Genomic DNA, 23,678 nt, shown 5'->3' with positions numbered 1-23,678 from the left:
ATGTCGAGTGAGACCTCGCCAAAACGTTGCCAAGACAATCTCAATCTTACATGGGAAAAGACCCAAATACAACAAGACACACACACACACACACACACACACACACACACACACACACTTTGTTTATTTGATTTGTATCCCCACAGGCTAGAGAGAACTAGACTCATTAAAAATCTCTGGCAAAATGTGCAGTAGCAATTAAGGGTAAAAAGAAATCCACCTCAATTTTGCAAGATCTAACAAAAAGACTCATGCATAGCATGAATATTAGCAGTGAATGGAATTTGCTAGCATCCACTTTCTTTGGTAAAATATTAACAGACAGAAAAAAGATATTTCTTTGTAAGAGACACGTCTAAAATATGTTTCTCATAATTACTAATAAAAGGGTTAATTACATTTTTAAAGTTATATCTAGGGACTGTATATTTAAATGGTTGCATCATAAATTACCCAATCAAAATAATTTTAGGAAAATACATTATTTAAGAATAGTTTCCTCTTTAAGAAATGTAACTACATAGAGTTTTTACATAATAAAAGCTGTCTAATTACGTTAAGGAATACTTCAAACAAAAAGAGAAGCAGTTCTTTTTTTATTGTGTCCTTTAAAGTCTGTAAAAAATTCAATGGATCGGTATAATGCAAAGAACAAATAAACTAAATTTATATTCATCTATTCATAACAGCAACAAGAACATTTCTGTAACATGTATAAATTAATTATGGACTTGAATCCAATAAATGTAAAGTTCTCACAAGCAAATAAAAGAAAATGTTAAAAAGAAAATGTTGTTTTTTAAAATTATAAATACAAAATTCAAACTTTTCAGAATCCCATAGAAAAAAATGGTGCCATTATTGATACTAAGAAAGGCACAAAACATGATGAGTATAACATAGCATTTTCCTATTACTCTTTATAGCACCTGTGACTTTTTCAAGAATTCCATGGCTGTTGCAGGATGCATAAAAAAGATGCAGCTGCTTTGAAAGATATTATAACAATATCCTGCCTGTTCTAAAACACCATTTGGGGATCAAATCTAAAGCACAGTCCCAACAAGCATTATTTTGCTGAAAAAGGAATAAGCGTTTAAAATAAAAATACTGAAATGAGCAAACTTAATCATATCTAATACTAATGTAAAATATATCCAGAACATCTAATAATAATCTAAAACATACATCTAAAACATATCCATAAATCATATTTTGTTTTGTTTTTACAAAATTCTGGGTTGAGCAGTATCTACCAGAGTATCATGTCAGTCCCCTACCACATTATTTCAAGGTTCACTGTTTACTACTTTGGCTCTATGTTACATTCCAAAGAGTACCATTGCTTGAAATGTATTGGAAACCAGCACAAAAATTACATTCAATGTACTAGTAGAAGGGATAAACTCAATCAAACAGTAATCCACATCTCTCTACCCAATATCCCACAAAAAACCCCAACCCCTTAATTTGGGGAACATGATTACATCATACTGTCATCCAGATAAAAATTATATTTCATTAACTTAAATAATGAACATAGAAGCCATCAAAACCAACTATCATAGGATGTTAACTAACACAAGCAAAGAACTTTTACTATGCAATCAACTATGTTTGTTTCTCTTCTACACCAATCAGTAGAATAAAAGCAGTATTTGCTATACACAATTTGCTGGCAGTAATATCAGCAAATATTTCTGCCAAAAATTTGGTGTGTGAAATGTATCAATTAAATAGTGTAAGCATTTGTTTTAAAATGGTATGCTATGTTTATATAATGCAATACATCTTTATTATCAGTAAGCCCTATAAATTGTTAATATATGTATATATTATATTTAACATTGTACATTTATCTGTAAAATTATTATAAAATAAATATTGCAGATTCAAATAATTTAAATTGTTGGAGATTTAACAATTTATGGCTAAGATTTTTTGGTTGATATTTACTATAACTGTCTCTACCATCCTCTAGCTCTGAATCTTTGTCCTTTTTATAATACCTGATAAAAACAATAATTGTATTCATTTCTCAGAAATTCTTAAATGGATTATAATTTGTCATGTAACTCTGCAGGGGAACAGTATTTTTATTATTGATTTCTGTAAAATAGTAACCTTCACATAAAAAAGCAATGGTACCTTACAGTAGAAGAAACTTTCTGCCTGCCATATGTGCTGGCCAGAGGATGGATGAAAAATAAATTGTCCCTGTGTCTTGGAAAAGGTATCTCCTGATATCTCTTTGGTTAGATCTAGCCCTTTTAATTAGGCAATGAAGCAAATGTCTGAAACAAATTTGGAGGCAATAATACATGCTTCTCAAGAAAAAGATGCTGCTCTTTCTGAAGCCTTCAGCCTACCTCATTTTTTACAGGACAGGATATATGCACTGCATTGCCAACTATACGAGGTAAGTTAGCTTGCTTCATTCAGAATATAGTATAAAATATCCCACAATTAGTCTCAAAATATTATTCAACTTGTCTTTTTTACTGAAATAGGGAGAGGACTTTGTCAACTCCTATCTCTAGTCATTTTGACAAAATTCTACCAGCCTATTCCCTGCTTTATTTTGTACTCTAAGACCAAACTTGTCTGTTATTCTGGTTATCTTTTGGCTTCCTACTTTAGCATTCCAATCCCCCATGATCATAAGGACATCATTTTTAGTGTTAATTGTAGAAGATGTTGTAGGGCTTCATAGAACCGGTGAACTGTAGAATTTTGTCAAGAGAATACGATGGTCATAACAAACATTCTTTTCCAACAACCAAAATGACAACTCTACACATGGGCATCACCAGACGGTTTTATTGTGAGCCGCCCGGAGTCCTTCGGGAGTGGGCGGCATACAAAACTAATAAAACAAACAAACAAACAAACACAGAAATCAGCTTGACTATGTGCTCTGCAGCCAAAGATGGAGACGTTCTATACAGTCAGTAAAAACAAGACCAGGAGCTGACTGAGACGCAGATTATGAGCTTCTTGATGCAAAATTTAGGCTTAAATTGAAGAAAGTAGGGAAAAGCACTAGGCCACTGGCATTTGAACTAAATGATATCCCTGATGAATATATAGTAGAGGTGACAAATAGATTTAAGGAATTAGATCTGATAGACAGATGGAGGTTTACAATATTGTACAAGAGGTAGCAATTAAAACTATCCCAAAGAAAAAGAAATGCAAGAAAGCAAAATGGCTGTCTGAGAAAGTTTCACAAATAGCTGAGGAAAGAATGAAAGCGAATGGTAAAGGAGAAAGAAAAAGATATACCAAATTCAATGCAGAATTCCAGAAAATGGCTAGAAAAGATAAGAATGCCTTCTTAAATGAACAGTACAAAGAATAGAAGAAAGCATAATGTAGAAATACAATAGGGAGGACCAGAGATCTCTTCAAGAAATTTTGGAGATATGATGGCAATGTTTCATGCAAAGATGAGCACGATAAAGGACCAAAATGGTGGGGACCTAACAGAGGCAGAAGAGATTAAGAAAATGTGGCAAAATTATGCAGAAGAGCTATAAAGAACGAGCTTAACGTCCCTGATAACCACGATGAGATGGTCACTTAGAAAGGCCTATTTCTGAGCAACAACAAAGCTAATGCCATTAAACAGGGACTGTTCAAGGAGGGAGAACCAGGGAGAGAGGGGGAAATGTTATGGTTTACACAGGAACCGCAGATATAGCCCTTCTTTTGCTGCAATTGCCTAATCTTAGTAAAAGAACCTATCACTTCAACCAAATGGAATAGGGTTTTTCTTTCCTAAGGACCTGAGCTGGGGCAGGTCTGGTATTATCTTTTTGGAAGAGTTTGTTTGAAGGTTGGCATTCAGCTTCAGAGAACCCTGCATGAAGCAGATTATCTGGATTCTTTTCAGTTTTAATTCAGACTGGGTTATAGTACTAAGATGATATCAGTTGCACTTGTGGATGATCTCTAGAGAAATAAGGTCAGTGGTTGTGCAACCATCCTGGCACCTCTTGAATGTCTTAGTACATGTCTTAGGATGTCTTGGATGTCTTTCAATGCTATTCAACCTGGTATCCTTTTGAGATGGCTTCAGGAGTTGGAAGCATTGTTTTGTGATGCCTTTTCATGGCAAAAGCCTGTCTTTTAGTGATTTTTAGTGATTCCTCGAGATTTTAAAAAAGAGAGAAAGCTCAGATTAGATTTAGTTTTGAAGGAGTAAAAAATCATAGCTTATATTAGTCACATGATATTGAGGGAATGCAACTATTCATATATAGAAAAAGAGACTGCTTTCTCTTTGCAAATGTAAATGTAAGTAGGCAAGTAAATTAATGCATCATCACAGACTTTTATGTTTCATTGCAAATCTCAATATGTTCTAATAATTTTCTGTTTGAATACATTTCAATGCATTAGTTAATATACTATCTAGACCAAAAAAACCCCACAATAATATTAATTAATTGCTTCAGTGGCCTGAATCCCAGCAACAGGACATGTTCTCAGGAGGGCTCTCTGAAGAATAATCAGATGTCTGCTATATTGGGGAGGTGTTATTTTTTAACCCTACCATAGCTGTCCTGGGAGGACAGTGAAGAAGGAGGTGTGGTGGGGAACCCGCAATTCTCCTAAAACACCTTCATTTGCCTTCGGACCCAAAGGAGGAAAAGTAGCCAATGTGAGCTACTCCAGCTGGAAGGCCAGAAAGAGCATGGGAATCAATGTGATGAATGTCTGGGTGAAATAATAAGAGTGCTTGAAAGTGCAACATTCCTGTAAATTAATTTTTTAACCTCTGGTTAAAGCTTTTTAAAGCGAGAGAGGCATAAGAAGTGGCGAAAGGACATTACAAAACTCTCCCTCCCTCAGGCCAGCAGTGGACGGAGCCGATAGATAGAAGAAAGGAAGTGATAGATCTTGAGAACTGCTTAAAGATGTTAGAAAGCAAATCAGAAGCTCTCAGTGTTTAATTTTCACTCTATGCCTTTGATTTTCTTGGTAATTTTAGAGAATCACTGAGATTTGCTTTCGAAGGCAGGAATTTAAAAGAAAATATGTTGAATTAATTGTTGTGCATTGCTGTCTAGTAGTAAATGGGACCTGGTAAAAGCTGCCTAAGAAGAGTTGACCTTGAACCATTGTGGATAACAAAGAACTGACAAAAGTCCTTTAGAAGAAAGAAAAAAGACCAACTGTGTAAACATTGCCTTCCCTTCCCTAGCTACATTATAAAGGACTGCTGAAAATATCTTCTTAATAGTGTGTTTTTCCCCTTTTTTCCTAGCGGGAGGGAAGAGAAATTTGGATAACCCAGACAACTCATACTAAAGGTTCCTTTTTTCCCTGTGCATTTGGTTACTTTAGGTCATTTTTTACCTACTTAAATTTTATCTTTTTCCCTTTTTTACCTCTTGCAATGAGGTATGGATTACCATTGTGGAATTAATCTTGTGCCCCCCCCTTTTCTTTCTTTCTCTCCTTGGGGGGTGAGTGCTTTTTGACCAATATTTTTTTATGTGTTAATTTTTTTCTTTTTTCTCCTTACTTCCTATTTTTTTTCTCTCCCTTTTTTTTCTTCACGTGGCCATTACAAAGAAAATGGATTAAGGTAGCAAGAACTTGAAGATGGAGTCCAAGAATAAAGGTCGGTTTACTGGAGGCCGGTGCTTGGGTCAGTGTGAGCAATTCCAGGATTACAATTAATCTACTAATCTATTCTTTGGATTACACAACTTGATTACAACTTAAATACAATAATGTCAGAACAAAATACCAAGATGAAGAAAATAACATAATATGAGCCTGCAACAGCCACCCCACCTAGTTCAATGACACAGAAAGCAGCAGGCACAGGAACACAACAAGACAAAGCTATTTTGGAGCTTAAAAGTATGTTGCAAGACATACATGTGGATATCAAAGAGCATATAAACAGAGTAGAAGAGAAAGTGGGTAAAGTGGAAGACAAACTAAAAGAAGTCAAGGAAATGATGGGGAAAATGAGCAGAGACTGCAAAAAAAAGTGGAGGAGATGGATTATAGACTGACAGCAATTGATAAAAAGCAAGATGGAGCCAGTGTTTTGTGGGAGATAGAAAGATCCGAATTCTATCGAAGACTCCAGAACATAGAAGAGGAGAAAGGAGAGAACATAGCAGAGAAGATAATAGAAATTCTTTCAGCGGCTACAGAAATGAGTAAGGACTATATCCTAGGCGGAATGGATGAGATTTTCAGAGTATATTCAAGATATGCAATGAAAAACAACTTGATCAGAGAGGTACATGTAAGATTTGTCAAAAAAACCCCTCTAAAAATGAAATATTGCAAGCAGCAAGAAGTACCACAATAAAATGAAAGTCTAGAGAGATAGTAGTATTGAATCAAGTCCAAGAGGTCAGAGAAATAAGAAAGGAATACCACTTTCTGACTAAGAGTCTGATCAAAAAAGGGATGAATTTTAGATGGCTTGTTTCAGAAGGAATTTTGGTAAACTGGCACGAACAAAGGTACAGATTAAATACACTAGAGAAAACAGAATTATTTTATGAACAACATATAGCAGCAAAGGAGGAAATGCTGGTAAGAGAAAAGGAAGGAGCTAAATGCCAGGAAGCTAAGGGGAAAGATCAAAGGGAGATGGGAAAGAACAGGAAGAGAAAACACTAAGAGAAGGAGCAAGGGCCAAAGAGGCAAAGGAGCAGAGGGAGCTAAGAATGACTAGATCAACTAAACCTATAAACCAATGACATGGAGGAAGAAATAAAAGTAATCTCCATTAATATAAATGGATTAAACATGGCAACAAAAAGAAGAACATTCAACAAATTAAAGAAATAGAAATTGGACATTATATGCTTACAGGAAGTACATATTAGAAGGCAACACAAAAAAAAATTTGAACAGGCAAAACTAGGTAATTTATATATGACTCTGGCTGATCAAAGCAAAAAGGGAATAGCATTATATATTAGAAAGACAATACAATCAAATAAAATTTTTGAAGATGGAGAGTGGAGAACACTGATGGTGCAAATAGCGATGAACATGAGAAAGATATTATTGGTGGCAATATACGCTGCAAACGACAAAGAAGAAGAATTATTTGGGGAACTACACAAAAAGATAATAGAATATGACGATGAAGATATATTATGAATATATTAATATATATTATTAATATATTAAGATGTAGGAGGAGACTTTAATGCAATTGTAAATAATTGAATAGATTATAAATCCACAAAGATGAACAAGAAGCCAAGAAAAATCCTACCAAAACATTTTCCACGATGGTGAAAGAATTAAATTTTCAAGAGAATAAGACACCCGAAAGAAAGACAATATACATTCTACTCAAACAGACATTTGTCGTGGTCAAGAATTGATATGATGTGGAAGTCAAAAGAGCTAACACTCAAAACAATTAAGATAGACATAGATATAAGCACATGGACAGATCATAATCCAGTAACAATGACTTGGAATGGACAGAGGAAAAAGGAGAGATGGACTTTAAATTCAAGAATTTTGAAAGAAAAAAGTTTCCAGCAATATATGGAAAAAGAATTGACACATTTCTTCCAGGAAAATAGAAAGGCACATCATTATAGAATGTATGGACACTTATAAAGCATATGTCAGAGGCCTTGCAATGACATACTTAGGGAAAAAGAATATACAGAACAGACAAACTCAAAAGAAGTTGGAATCAGAGTATAAAAGTTTGGAGATGGAGCTGCAGAAAAACCCACAAAATAAAAAAAGTAAAAAATATGATGGAACTGCAAAAACATAAATTGAACCTGATATAAAATGAGACATAGCAAATAAAATAAAATCAGCAAAAAAAACTTTTTCAAAATGCAAATAAACCAGTACATTGGCTGGGTTATAAGATGAAAAAGGAAAGAGAAAAAAGGCACTGATAAATCAATTGGTGGATGGAAAAGGAATTATACACCACTTAAATGAAAAAGAGAGAAAAATAATTGAGAACTTTTACAATAAGTTGTATCAACATGAGAGGGTTCCAGAAGGGAAAATAAGACAATATTTAGAGGAAAACTAGAATAACCAAAATCCCAGAAAAAATTAAGAAAGCATTAGAAGAAAGAATTACAATGATGGAGATAACAAAAGGCATCAAACGGCAAAAGAAGGGGAAAACACCAGGACCAGATTACCGGCAGAACTGTACCAAAGAAGTATTAAGCAAGGTAATGTTGGAACTATTCAATGACTTATTAAAGGAGGCAAAAATGCCAGAAACATGTACGGAGGCATATATAATGCTTATACTAAAAGAAGAGTCAGATCCACAACAAGTAAAGAACTATAGACCTATTTCACTATTAAATGTGGATTATAAAATTTTTGCATCAATAATTGCAGAAAGAATGATGAGACTTTTAAATGAATTTATACACATAGACCAAAATGGATTTCTCCCCAAGAGACAAATAGAGACAATATGTGAATTGTATTGAACACACTAGAGTACTACGAAGCCCACCCAGAAAAGCAAATGGCATTGTTGTTTCTGGACACTCAAAAGGCCTTTGATAATGTGAGCTGGCAATTCATGATAAGACAACTTCAAATGATGGGATTTGGTGAGAGATTTATAAATATGATTAAAATCATATATATTAATCAATCGTCAAAGGTAATGGTAAATGATGATATGACAGGAAAGATAGCGATTACAAAGGGAACTAGACAAGGATGTATACTGACATTAGAGACTTTGAATAAAGAAATACGACAAAATAAAGAGGTCAAAAGGAATGAGGTTCAAGAAAGAAGGGTATAAATTACAGGCATTTGCGGATAATTTGGTGTTTATTATGGAGAATCCAATGGAAACAGGACCAAAATTAATTAAAATAATAAAAGAATAGGGAGAAGTAGTGGGCTTGAAGATTAATAAAGACAAAACAAAAATTCTGGTGAAAAATATGACAGAAAAACAGAAAAAAGAGTTGATGGGGAAACTGGTGGTGAAAAAAGTGAAAAATTTGGGTATTCAATTGACATCAAGGTGTGTAACACTAAAGACATATAACTATTATAAGGTGAGAAAACAAATAGAAATAGATTTGGAAAGATGGAACCTACAATTATCATTGATGGGAAGAATAGCAGTAATAAAGATGAATATATTACCAAGATTTCTATACTTATTCCAAACAATACCGATAAAACTAGAGAAAAAAATCTTTGAAAATATGGATAAAATAGTGGGGGGAAAAGCAAGAATTAATATAAAAATGTTGCAAGAAAGAAGGATTCAAGGTGGATTTGGATTACCAAACTGGGAATTGTACTATGAAGCAGCGGGACTAGCTTGGATGAAAGAATGGATTTTATTGAGAGATACAAGATTATTGACACTGGAGGATCATGATTTGCAATTGGGTTGGCATGCTTTTTTATGGTATGATAAAAGTAGGGTACATGGCTATTTTCAAAGACATTACGTAAGGAATGGATTATTAACAATATGGGAAAGAGTGAAAGGGAAACATTATTTAGAAATACCAATGTGGGTTTCAACAATGGAAGCATTGACACATCCAAATATTAGTAGTATGAAAAATATTATTAGATACAAAGATATCTTAATAAAAAGGGGGGAACTAAAACAAAAACAAGAATTAGAAAAACAAGGGATTGATATAAGTTGGTTTTTACAATTGGAAATACAATCAAGATATGAAAAAGATAAAAGGGAGTATTGTTTTAACTTAGGAAGTTCGGAGTTGAATAAGATACTTATGGGAACGGAAGAAAAAATAATCAAAGAACTATATAGCTACCTATCTAAAAAGATATTAGATTGTGCAGAGATGAATAGGTTGACAATGAAAATAAAGGATAAAGAGGAATTAGAGTACTTCAAGATGTGGGGAAGATTTTATGATTGGCTAGAGAAAGCAAGCTAGAAAAGAAAGTAGGGAGAAGATAAAGTACCCAGACGACGCACTATAAAATGGAAAGGGGGGGAAATAAGGGAAAACAGAAAATAAAATATTAAATATTTAAGTATATATTCAAGAGCGATATATAAAGGGGGGAAACATAACTAGGGCAGATTAGCAAAGGTAAGGGAATAAAAAATGATACTAAATTATATTTGGGTTGGCGAAAATACCATCTCAAGGAAACATAAATTGAGTTTTGAAATATACACCAACAATAATAGAAATAGAAAGGGAGAGAGGGGGAGAAAATGAAATGAAGATGGGGGAAAGAAGAAAGAGGTAAGGAGGGAAGGATGGAGAGAAAGGAGAGAAAGGAGAGAAAGAGAGAGGGTAGGATGGGGAAGAGGAAGAGCAGGAGTAGGAGAAAGGGAAGAGAAGGAGGAAGGGGAGGGAGAGGAGGAAGAAAGGAAGTAGAGAAGGGAGGGAAGGAGAAAAGAAATGAAAAACAATGAGGTGTTACAAAACGGGGATGGTATGGTAAATAAAGCCGTGATCCGACAAAAGCGCACCTGACAACAGCACGCCAACAAAACCGCATTGATAAAACCGTGATGTCGATAGCGTGCCCACAAAGGTTGTCGGCGGACAGAAGCGCCATTACGGTTAAGGTAAGGGTTAGGGTAAGGGTAAGGGTAAGGGTAAGGGTTAGGTTTAGGGTTAGGTTCAGGGTTAGGTTTAGGGTTAGGGTTAGGTTTAGGTTTAGGTTCAGGGTTAGTTTTAGGGTTAGGTTCAGGGTTAGGTTCAGGGTTAGGTTTAGGGTTAGGTTCAGGGTTAGGTTTAGGGTTAGGTTCAGGGTTAGGGTTAGGTTCAGGGTTAGGTTCAGGGTTAGGTTTAGGGTTAGGTTCAGGGTTAGGTTTAGGGTTAGGTTTAGGGTTAGGTTTAGGGTTAGGTTCAGGGTTAGGTTTAGGGTTACGTTTAGGATTAGCTTTAGGGTTAGGTTTACAGCGCGCTTCTGTCGGCGCGCTGTTGTCAGTGCGCTTCTGTCTTCATTCTTCGGCGCGATTTCGAACTTGTGCTTTTGTTCCCACGGTTTTGTCGGCACGCTGTTGTCGGGCGCGCTTTTGTTGGTGAATCAATAAAGCAACACAAACTGTACATTACAACTTATTAAATGAAATAATAAATGTATAAAATGATAAATGTAAAGAATTGTGTGAATGTATACTTAAAAGGGTATGTAAGAAAATAAAAAAATAAAAAATTATTTGAAAAAAAAATCATTAATTGCTTCAATGGCCAGAATTGGCTTGTTTCTGAAAAGTCTCACAGAATACAAGAAGAGTTTCATAAACACATTATAAAGTAACCTTTAGATTCAATCTACATGTTGTGCTGATTTTAGTGAAATGATTGTAGAAGTGACCTACCATTGGTATACTTACAGCATGATATATAGAGCTGCATGAAGACTCTGAATTCTCAAAGAGCTAGGATGTAAATAGTGCGATAAAGGCAGCAGGTCAATGCAACAAGAATTTAAGAGTGTCCAGATTAATGCTTAAATCAGAATAACGCCTGGTGGTTTATTAATACAATGGCAAGGCCCATCTGGTGGCTTTGCCATAAATGCTGGGAAAAACAATCAAACAGCAAAAGTAACACAGATGGAACTTCATTTCATTTTTATTTGAAAGACAAATAGACACATCTATGTACAAATCCATTTATGCTCAAGTGTGTCCCATGCATGCATAAATAACTATCCTTTGCAACCAAGTAATCCACTTCCAACTGCAGTGAATTTGACCCTAGGGCCATATACCTCTGTCCAGTCAAAATAATGCCAGAAAAAATAAAATCAATATAAAAGAAAAAGTATAGTTGAAAGCACTTATTAGGACATATGCAGAGGAATGCTTTATACTTTATTTCTTCTCTCTCCTCAATATAACAATAGCAGCAGCAACAGAATGTGAAACTGTTTAAATCAAACTTCCTTTTAATCAATTCTTTCCAGATGTGATGGGAATAAACAGTCCCTGAATACTCAAATAGAAGTATCATTGAAATAAAACATACCAGAGAGGGAGACAGGTTGTAAGGCATGCTTACTTATTTTGGTTTTGTACCTTTTTTAATGACTTGAAACTATCTGTTTTGATGTGCGTCAAGCGGCTTTAAAATTACTATTGCTGTCACAGCAATTGCATCAGAATTATCTAAAAAATACATTTATGCATAATTCCCTGAAATCATTGCCCAGTTTCTTTTGTTTTCTTTTTTTATGTTCACAATTTTTCTTGCACTTGTGACAGGCATACCAGGCTTTATTACCAAGGTCATCATGTGTCATCTAAGCTGACAATCCATTCTCACAATCCTTCTAAAACCTTTAAAGTATCTAATCAAGGGGTGTCAAACTCATGTTGTCATGATGGCATCACATGATGTATCGGGACTCCCCCCACCCTTTGCTAAACTGGGCATAGCCAGCAAGTGGCAAGCGCGGGCCGGGAGTTTGACAGCCCCGATCTAATCTATCAATTAGAAAAACAATTTTCATCTGACATTCAACCTTAGGAAGGCCCTGAAAATATGGCTGGGTCACATGCTTGATAACTGTATGTCTGAAAACTCCTGGAAAAATGACTAGAATTTCAAGATAAAGATTCCCATCCATATTTTTTTTTACACTCAGAGAAGAGAGAAGGGCATAACTTTCCCAGGGCAAAACTACAATTGCCCTTTGAATAGCATGTAGACTTCATATTCAAAACATGTTGGATGAAGTCAGCAAAAAAATCTAGGATGATTTCATTTCATTTACATATAATTGAGATGGATTATTGTTACGTACAGATGGATGTTGTCAAATTTACATGTTTTCACATGCTCACTGGGGATTGGTTGCCCAAATCCCAGGAAGTTTAAACTACTGTAATTGGCTGACTGGGCTGCCGGAGCGCCTTAATTTACATGTTTTCACAGGCTCACCAGCGATTGGTTGACCAAATCCCAGGAAGTTTAAACTACTGTCATTGGCCGGCTGGTCTGTCGGAGCTCCTCAAAAGGCAAGCTCCAGCAGCCCAGCCGGCAGAGCGCAGTCATATACTCTTGCAATGGAAAGTGCTGAAACTCACTTGCGCCTCTCGCCTGCTGCTTCTCGCCGAACTAACATTGGCAATGAAGGACAAAGGGACCTGAGAACCCTTGTTGGACAAGCAGCCATTTCGCACAAGGACCAAGACCCTGCACTATAGCACGAGATGGCATTACAAGCATCCCCTGCACCAGCTATCTTCGACCCACAGACAGAGGGCTAGCACACATACATGGGACGATTCTGGATGTTCCTGCAATCCAATGACTACCAGGACCAGCTGGACAATAGGAAGAGGGCATTATTCCTAACTTCCTGCGGAACAAAAATTTATAAGATAGCACAGACGTTGATTGCCTAGCAGACATAGAGACCGTCACATGGACAACCCTACAATGCGCCCTGGAAGACCACTACGTGCCATCCACCCCCACCCCCATGGTGAGCTGGAACAAGTTTGATCACCGGTGCCAATGGGAAGGAGAGATGGTGAATGATTTCATGGCCAGCCTCTGAGAAATCGCGACCTGGTGCAAATTCATCAACCCAGAAGAAATGATGAAGGACCGGATCATCCTAGGAATTGCTTCCTGCAAAAGAAACCCTCACACGAATGGGACCATGAAGCTGGCAGGAAAAGGAAAAGACCAATTCCTTTTCACTCAACACATCACTCCCCATGCAACCACCAACAAAAGTTCAGCAGAGCTGTTGATAAGGAGAACACTGAGGCCAAGACTCGATCGGTACCACCCAGACTACCTTCCTGGATTCCACTCGACCAACCCGGGAGTTAAACATAAATGACCAGGTATTCACCCACAACTATGCTGGGTACCCGACTTGGCTGGTGGGCTGAATCTTGGCCGTCACTGGGCCGAAGTCATACCAAGTGGAGCTAGAGGACGGATGAATCTGGAGGAGGCACCTCGACCAGCTCTGACACTGCCTGGACTGAGGAACCAGGGTGATTGGACCGCACCCACCAGCTCAGAACAATTCCCAGAGAACCCCAGATCTCTATCCCCAGAGCATGCTCAATTGCCAGCCTGGAAGCAGATGGGCAGGAACCAGCCCCACCAAACCAAGAGATCGAAGGATGACCATCCAACCCGAGCCGTGAACATGTAGCTGCATCCAAAGCCATCCTGTGAAGAAATGGCATCTCAGGAACCGAAGGAACCAGGCCGGAGCTCAACTCGTGGGCCGAGGAGCTCCAGAAGGTTTCTTCCCAGGCAACCGGAGGAACAGCAGAGTCGACCACACTGGGCGAACTACCAGGGACAAGTGATCTGCGCAGGTCAAGTAGGAGACCAGTGCGCCCTGCCTATCTGAAAGACTACGTCATCTACATAGGCTGGGGATTGGACATTGTTCATTCTAGGAGGAGTGGAGTGTTATGTATGGACGGATGTTGTTAAATTTACATGTTTTCACATGCTCACTGGGGATTGGTTGCCCAAACACCGGAAAGTTTAAACAACTGTCATTGGCAAGCTGGTCTGCTGGAGCTCCTTAAAAGGTGAACTCCAGCAGCCCAGCAGGCAGAGCGCAGTCACTTATTCTTGCAATAAAAAGTGCTGAAACTCACTCACACCTCTCGCCTGCCGTTTCTCGCCAGTCTAACAATTACAGTTAATACCATTATTCCTAGTTGTATATTTAATATTTTTTCTCTTCTGAAGATTACAATCTGGAATAATTTTTGAATGTTTCCAGGGACTACAGCTTTAGGGTGGCTTACCTTGTGAATTATGGATTATGGGCTTCTTATCTACAATGAGACTACTTAAAGAGACAGAAAAATTGCTTTCCAAATTTGTTTCTTATGTTTCTCTATCCTATAGCAGTATTTTTAATGATTGCTCATTTTGTATTTTAGTGCATAGATTTTATCCTCACACTATGCTCAGCCACAACCTAAAAGGCTTTCAACATACTCTCTGTATTGCTTAATTCATATTGAATAATTGCACTACAGATACAATTACTTAGAATTGCACTATCAGTCTGCAAAACATTTCCTCCATTCTATTATATGACTACTGAAAGATGCAAAATGAGACTTCTACCTGTGAAGATAGATTTTTTTCTATTCTTTCACCTTAACCAGCCATATATTTCCTTTTCTTTTTCCTTTTCTTTGTGCTGAATATCTAACTGAAAGAAGCATTGTCATGTCATAAACCAACAGGTTTGAAAATTATTTTGCAATGATTGAAAATTGTTGTAATTAGTTATTATTTCAGCCATTTCTGCATGCAACTCATTTGAAGAGAAATAGATTTTTCTATTAGATTATTAATGGACTTGGACAGCAGGAAACCTTCTTAATATCTGTCTATTGTTGAAGTCAAAATTCAAAGTATTACCATCTTTAGCTATAGGCAATTCAACCATTTTTATTTCATTCTTTAGCACAAGGAAGATTCTCTTCAAAGATTGGATTATGTTTTAGAGAGCATACATATTTAGAGGTAGCAGACAATTAACTTCAAAATTGATTGGTTTTTTAAAAAATAAAATAAGGAAGTTTTTCCTATATTTCATTTCTTTTTTTAAGGACTACTATATAGCCCTCAATAGCTAATTGCATTTTTATATTTACATTTACCATTTGCATGTTTACAAATTACATTTCTTCATAAATTGGGACTTGATGTTTCATAGCAAAAGTTGGTAATCCTCATATGGTCTTCTAAGATGATTGGTACAGCTGAATATCCTAAAGAAATTAAAATGCTCACATTTTGACACAATAGAAAAATATCTAGCCTCACATTAGCTCTTCCTATTAATATTTATTAACAAGAGATTTTAAAAAATTGTTTAATGTAGCAGTCCTGCTGCATCAGGGCAAAGCCTAATTGGCTCATGGTGAGAAGCTGCTATGGCTCTCTGAAAGATACTTTTGAAGGTCACATGTAGTATCTGAAAGTAATTGCCTCCTCCCATTTTTATTATCAATCGTTTATCATACTGTTATGATTTATAATCAATTACAACTGATGTAACACCATGCATTTATTTATTTCTGATTGAAGTTATCTACGTTAAATATTACTGGTTAATTTAGTGACAGGAGGATTGGTAGATTATGAATGCATAACCATGAAGAATTTATCTTTGCCTGTCTGACTATTTCTTCATATCATATTATAAAATGAAATAAGGAAATATTTTGATAACACAATCATAGGGTTGGAAGTACGTTTTAAATCTTCTAGTCCAACCCTCTGCCCAAGGCAGAAGACCTTAAACTATTCTAAACAAATGATTGTCTAATATTTTCTTGAAAACATCCAGCAATCTTTTCATGAAAACCTCATCCACAATTCAAGAAGGCAAGTTGTTCCATTGATTAATTGTTCTCACTCTCAGGAAATTTCTCTTTAGTTCCAAGTTAGATCTCTCTTTAACAAACATCCATCTATTGCTTCTTATGCATCATAAATATTACTTTATTGATATTTATCAAGAACATGGAGGCAGCATGTTATACCACCATGTTCCTGATATTTTCTATTCCATGAAGCCCACTATTATATACGCTGAATAAGTGATTTTCTAGAATTTTAGGCAGTTCTTATTTAATTTTGTTTATATGCAAATTTTATTCCAGTCTATCTTTCCCCAATGAGAAGTACAGTAAGTTAGGCTGATAGAAACTGATTCAGAAATTGAGCTTTATGGCTGAGTAGAGACTAGAAATTGGGTCTTCTAAATCTTTAGCAGTTCAATATTCTAACACCATATTAGCTCACCTTGCTAATCCCGATCCAGTTTTAACCAGAGTTGTATATTCTTTGTGCTCTGCCTCTGAGCTCATGGTTGTCCCCTTGAGAAGGAATGTTAGTATTTCATATCAAAAGAACAAAAACAAATTAATTATAATAGCTTTAGACTTAGAAAATAAGTCCTGGCCATCTAAAAACAATCAAAATATATTTTAATCAAAATGATAACTTGATTGTGTACATCTATCTATCTTTTGTGATTAATTGGATTGCATGAATATAGGTTTTGATCAGGTTTCCTAAAATGACTAAAATTGAATCCTATCATCTATAATTTAGAATTAATCCTATGATCTATGGATTCTTTGTACTCAGATTTGAACAAAGCATCTCTAAAATCCTCCAAGTCCTAATCTTCTAGATCATTCAGTAGTTTTCCTAGCCTCCAAGTTTCATTGGGTTCAATTGTTCTCAGTCATTCCTTTTTTTATAACAACAGATGATCACATTGCTGGACAAAAAAACAAAATAATAGCCAGACTAGCTTTGTATTTGTCAGACTGAATAGCCAGTAGTGCAATTAGCTTCTATCTATGAAGCAGCAGATAACAAGAGAGTGACAAAAATACCCAGTCTGCTTTATAATTTTCTCCAAGTTATGGAGAAAATATGTTCAACGAATGGGAACTATAGATATGATTAAAGATGCTACTTGTGTTATTTTTATTTATAATTAATTACAAATATATTATCTAGAACCAAAGGAAAGTTATTTTCAAATAAATGTGTTCAGCATTAAAACAGGAGACACAAACTGAATTATTTCTCAATTACTGAAATGCCAGGAATTAAGTAAGTTTAAATGTGAATATCTCCATGTTCAAAGTGTTGAGGTATCTTTTGTTTTAAAATGCCAGTAATATAGAAAAGATTCAGAATTTGGAATATGTGTAGAGAGCCAGGCCTTGAATCTCACCTTGGAAACAAAGAAAACTTGTTGTCCTGGTCCAGACAGTCTCCAAGAATTAGGCACAATAAAATAGAAAAAAAATGTGTGTGAATAGAAATGTTAATTGTATTTCATAGTTTAATATATGTAGCCACTTAAAACTCTCCAAACATTCCAGTGGATAACTTTTACAGCTAGAGTCTAACCTAATACTCCAAGGATGCTGATTATTGTTATGCTTGATTGCCCAGTTGATGAGTGGCACTTTTGTTTACCTGTTGACTTAGTACCAAGAAACTGTGATTAGCAGCTATTGTTGTTTAATAATATTGATGAGGATAATGATGATGATGATGATTATTATTATTATTATTATTATTACACAATTGTATCACAGCGGCCAGTTGTTTCGCCGGATTTGGCATTGGTTACTAGTCGGGCCCCACCCAGGGGCCTAGGACGTCGTAATGTATTTTCGTAATATACGTGCAGATCCAAGCAGTGCGGCTTTTTGCATTTGACTGATGGTGATTTTGTCAATTTTTAACTGTTTTAAATGTAATTCCAGTGCTTTTGGAATAGCACCCAGTGTGCCAATTACCACTGGAATTACCACTGCTGGTTTGTGCCATAGTCGTTGAATTTCGATTTTTAAGTCCTGGTATCTTGCGATTTTTTCATGTTCCTTCTCAGCGACCCTGCTATCACCTGGTATTGCGATGTCTATGATTGTGACCTTATTTTTCTCAACCAGTGTGATGTCTGGTGTATTATGTGCCAGTATTTTGTCGGTTTGTATACGGAAATCCCACAAGATCTTGACCATCTGATTTTCGGTGACTTTTTCAGGCTGATGTTCCCACCAGTTTTTTGCTGTTTTGATATTATAATTTTTGCACAAATTCCAATGGATCATTTGTGCTACTGAATTGTGCCGCAATTTATAATCAGTCTGCGCGATTTTTTTACAGCAGCTGAGTATGTGATCAACAGTTTCATCAGCTTCTTTGCAAAGTCTGCATTTGGCATCATCAGAGGATTTTTCTATTTTGGCCTTAATGGCATTTGTGCGGATAGCTTGTTCTTGCGCAGCCAGGATTAGTGACTCTGTTTCTTTCTTTAATGTACCTGTTGTTAACCATAACCAAGTTTGTTCACTGTCCACTTTATCTTTTATTTTTTCCAGAAATTGGCCATGCAGTGCTTTGTTCTGCCAACTCTCCATTCTTGATTTTATCACATCTTTTCTGTATTCTTGTTTCGTCTGTTGGGCCTTCAGTAGATTTTTGTTCTTTACTTCGATTAATAGATGTTCTTGATTTTCTTTTAAATAATCAGCCAGTCCATGTTTTTCTTCTTCAACTGTTTGCTTCACTTGTAATAATCCTCTGCCACCTGATTTTCGGGGCAGATATAGTCTATCAGTATCACCACGTGGATGTAAACTGTAGTGCATTGTCATTAGTTTTATTATTATTATTATTATTATTATTATTATTATTATTATTATTATTATTATTATTATTGCTGGTTTGTCACACAACCAGCCAATATCCAGATTGATTTGCTACTTTTATCTGCCTATCGAGTCCTTCCCAATGACCTGGAATAAACAGATGTGGATATTTGATGGCATTAGAAATTATCATTGCAGGATATAAGCTGTTCCAAATAAAACTGCCTTTTACAATTCACTGTTGGTGAATTTGTCAAGTTATGCTCCAGTTGTTTTGTGTTAGCACCAAAGTGTCCATGATTATTGGAATTACTTTTGCTTTCTTTTGACACAGCTGTTTTATTTCTATTTGTTATCTTTTCCAATTCTTTCTCTTCTACTTTGTCTCCAGATCCTGTGATGACTTCCCTAGACACCAGCTAGGATGAGGAGAAGCTGCAGGAGAAGTACCCCTGCAATTGGAGAGCTCAGAGGCCATGGAGGGAGAAGTGCTCAACTGCAGTGCACCAGCAAAGATGAGGAGGAATTGCCTCCTCTACTGATCTGCGAACACAGAGACCTGAGAGGAAGAAGGTACAGTGGAGATCAGCAAGATTACTCATGAGGGGGCAGCCCCAACCCCCAAGATGAGTTGAACAGCTCATCATGTAGCTGGTAGCCCAGCTCATGGAGTAATGTAACACTGGGAACAACGCCTCTGCTTCTTCCCATGAGTTTGTTCAGCTATGGAGATTCTTTGCATAGATTTAAACCTTGATTCTGCTGCCAGATTTGGACTCTTTTTCTTAGACTTGAGACCTTGCTTCTTAAACCTTTGACTTGGATTTGGGCTTTGGTTAGTTTGATATACAGATTCAAAGACCATGGACTTTGAATCTGGTGGGGAAGTTTATGAACTTATTTTATGTTTCCAAACTTGGGAATTGGACTGATCGGGTTCCTGGGCAGGATTAATCCTAGGGAATATTACTTGAGATTGATGAAGCCTCAATAAAGATTTTACTCCTTGAGGAGTGTGCCTCTGTGTGTGTGTGTGTGTGTGTGTGTGTGTGTGTGTGTGTGTTGTTGCATATTCAATATGCAAATACCAGCTGCGACCTGATTGGTTGGTCGTTTTGACAGTTGGTCTGAGTGCTAGTATAAATACCCTGACAGTTGCAGGGAACGTTTGAATCGCTTGTCACCTGTGTTATAATAAAGATCTGTCTTGCACATGGCTCCTGCGTGTCAATTCCCTCACAATAACAACAACCCACACGTTTACAATATGTGTGTGTGTGTGTGTGTGTGTGTGTGTGTGTGTGTGTGAATGAGTAAGATAGACACTATCCATATTCAGATTTTTTGCCTTTCTTATTGACAATTGTTAAGTTTGGAGTGTTATGTAGCAGGTGCCTGTTTATTTGAAGTCTAAAGTCCCAGAACAATTTAGCTTCTTCATTTTCTATTACTTTCTCTATTTCTCTATTCTATTACTTTCTCTATTTTATCCATCACTTCTTGCTGGCAAGCAAATGATATTTCTTGCAGATTTTCTTATGCACTATTATTGCTACTTTGCCATATTGTTATTTGTAGTCGGTCTGCACAATCCTCATGCAGCAGCTAACTAGTTGATCCAGTTTCTTCAGCTTCTTTGTACAGGTGGCATTTGTTACCTATTGCTGTCTTCCCAATTCTGGCATTTGTATGCATTTGTTCCTAGGGTGGTCTTGTGTATCCAGAATTATCCTCTTGTGCTCTTTCTCCAACTTTCCTGCTCTTAGCCATTGCAGGGTCTTGTTATTATATGCTTTTAATGATATTTTTTATGTACTTGCCATGTAATGCTTTGTCTTCCTATGCCTCTTTTCTGATTTTTATTTTGTCTTTGATATTGGCCTTTTTGGACTTGGTAGGCCTTTGTGATATATTAGTTTCATTATATCTTCTTCACTATCTTTCCAGCACACCTTTTTTCTCTCCAAATTCTGCTGTACTTGCAATATTCCAAACACACCCAATTTCCTTGATAAGTAATCTGTCAACATCACTGAGCAGATGGAAGGGCATGATTCATTATCTATTTTTCTGGTCTTTCTATACACAGCCGTTAATTCTGCTTGAGTCCAATCTACTATTCCAGCTGTGTATCTAATGCTTGAAATTGGCCAGATGTTAATTGCCTTGATGGTATTGCCTCCACTGAGTTTGGACTTTAAGTTCTTCTTCACTCTCTTGAAGTATTCATTTACTGTATAACCTTTTTCTTAACTTCAATGTGCTTGATGTTGGAAACTTGAAGGCTAATACCCAGATATTTTTCATGATCATCTTTATCTAGACTCTTGATGCTATTTTTGTATGGTTTTTTTCTGTCAGTTTTTACTATTTTACCCATTTAGTAGTAAGCATTGCACATTTGTCCAGTATAAGCTCCATTGCAGTATCTTGGTTGAATATATGGACAATGTTGAGCAGCAATTCTATTTCAGTATGAGTTTTTCCATATAGCTTCAAATTGTCCATATAAAGGAGGGGCGACAGCTGGCAGATTATTTTTTTATGTTTGATAGCCATAGCCTGTGTTATTCAGTATTGTTGATAGAGGACTCAGTGCTATGACAAACAGTAGTAACAATAGTGAGCCTCCTTGGAAGATTCCTCTCCTAATATTAGCTTCTCCAAATCAATCATCATTGATAGCAACCAGGGCTACCATTATGCCGTTGATCTTTGCACAAGCTTTTGATATTTCTACTGACTCCTGTTATTTCTAGACACTTGATTATCCATTACATGGCAGGGAGTCAAATGCCTTTTAGTAATCAATCCATGCTTCATTCAAGTTGGCCTTTCTTCTCTTGCAGGTTTTCAGAACCATCTTGTCAATTAAGGGTTGATCTTTTGTTCCTCTGCTGTTTGGGTAGTTTATCTTTCTGGTCAAGTGGAATGTGCTTATTTTCAACTAAGATGCTATTGGACTGCATCAGCAAATAGTTAACCTGTTGTTACCTGATGCTGCTGTTTTTTCTGGACTTTTCATTATCAGGTAAGACTGGTAGACCACTCTTCAAACTTGCCTCTTTCAGAATGTTGTTAAAATCCTTGGCACATATGAATAAGGACAATCATATATTTCACCAAAATCTATGCAATTCATCTTTACCTGGTGTTGACCAATTCTTGATGTTCCTTGCCCTTTTCTCTACCATTTCTGCTGTTATTACAAGTTATTTCATTTTATCTTCTTTTTTATTCTCCTTTAACCAAGCTGTGTTCCTGTTATATTTATTTGGGTTATCCCATATCTTTACCCCAAACTGCACCACTTCTTTCTTGTCAGACGCTGAATGGTCCACTGCAATCTTTCCATTGATAATATTTCTGGTAAGAATGTTTCTGATTAGAATGAAAATGGAGATTCTGCCTATGATTTGCAATTTGAACTTTATATCTGCCTCTCTTTTTTGCTATAACTGTTATTCGTTGATCTTTCTTGTTTCTAGGTGGTATTTCTTGATTAGGTATTCTTTGGTCTTCTTGTTCTTCAACTTCTTTTCTGTCATCTGTTTTAGTTTACTTGCATCTGATTTCAGTTTGCTGATCTTATTTTCCAGTTTGATTTTCTTTGGTGGTGTACTTTTCCCCCCCTTTTTTTCTTCTTTATTGATTCTGCCTCTCAGGTAGTCAGTTATAATTGTAGCTGTGCTGTACATTAGTTGGTTTGTTTTTTATAGTCAACTGGTGGCTATATTTGATAATACAATATTGGTATATTTTAATGCTTTTGTTAGCTGTTTCTTTGGAACAAGCTTCAATGCAGACATCCTTATTCTGTTGTTTTTGTGCTGATGTAAATGCTCAGTTATTCTTTCAATTATTTTACTTTTACAGAAAAAAGGGTTTCTTTTTATGACATAGAAAAAAAGGTGCCTGGTTTCTGAATAAAACAATTCTATAAATATGCTGATTTTCTTTATTGCCAACTCCCCCAGGTTTGCCTCTATAGCCTGGTTTGCTTCTGGCAAGGCTTTGATTTCTTTGCCCTTTGCAATTCTTCCAATTCTGCTTCGGTGAATACTTTATTTCATGTTATAAATCAATGTTGATCTGATACCTTATTGTTCTGTTATTTCTGATTCTTGATGTTGTTCTTTCCAAAAATGGTGTATTTGTTTCAAATATCCTCTTGTTCTTGGACTTGAACTGTAATAAGAGATCATTATTTATTTGTTTTTAATCACTGTATATTTATGATGGGGAAACACTTTTCCTTCCAATAGTTCTGTAGCTGCTGGCTCTGTTGCTTAGCCAACAGCCTGAGTCCTATAGTCCATTTTTAGGAACTCCAATACCTAGCAACTTTTTGATCTGGGCAATGACCCAGCTAATATGAGTTTCTATAATTTATGTCTCACCATATTTTTTATGGGAGAGACATTCTTTGTCAGACTCTTCTGATGAGAACTATCCACTATGGTTGAACCTATGTCATACAATTGAACCTATGCATATGTACAATTAAAATAGACCAGACCAG

General features: G+C 36.2%; 1 long non-coding RNA gene across 1 annotated transcript in view; it reads left to right on the top strand.

Moving 5' to 3' along the window:
* LOC148045834 (uncharacterized) overlaps positions 1–20,058 on the top strand; it is a 200,049-nt gene extending 179,991 nt beyond the window's left edge. Inside the window, exon 3 of the long non-coding RNA XR_015696363.1 lies at positions 19,548–20,058. This is a non-coding gene — a long non-coding RNA (uncharacterized LOC148045834). The remainder of the gene's footprint in view (positions 1–19,547) is intronic.
* Positions 20,059–23,678: the final 3,620 nt, after the last annotated feature.

Source organism: Thamnophis sirtalis, unplaced genomic scaffold (assembly GCF_051295495.1).
Source record: "Thamnophis sirtalis isolate CommonGarterSnake01/CBP01778 unplaced genomic scaffold, rThaSir2_p1.2 scaffold_4, whole genome shotgun sequence".
NCBI lineage: Eukaryota > Metazoa > Chordata > Lepidosauria > Squamata > Natricidae > Thamnophis > Thamnophis sirtalis.
The sequence above is the reverse complement of the archived record's forward strand: the minus strand, read 5'-3'. Positions and strand labels throughout refer to the sequence as shown.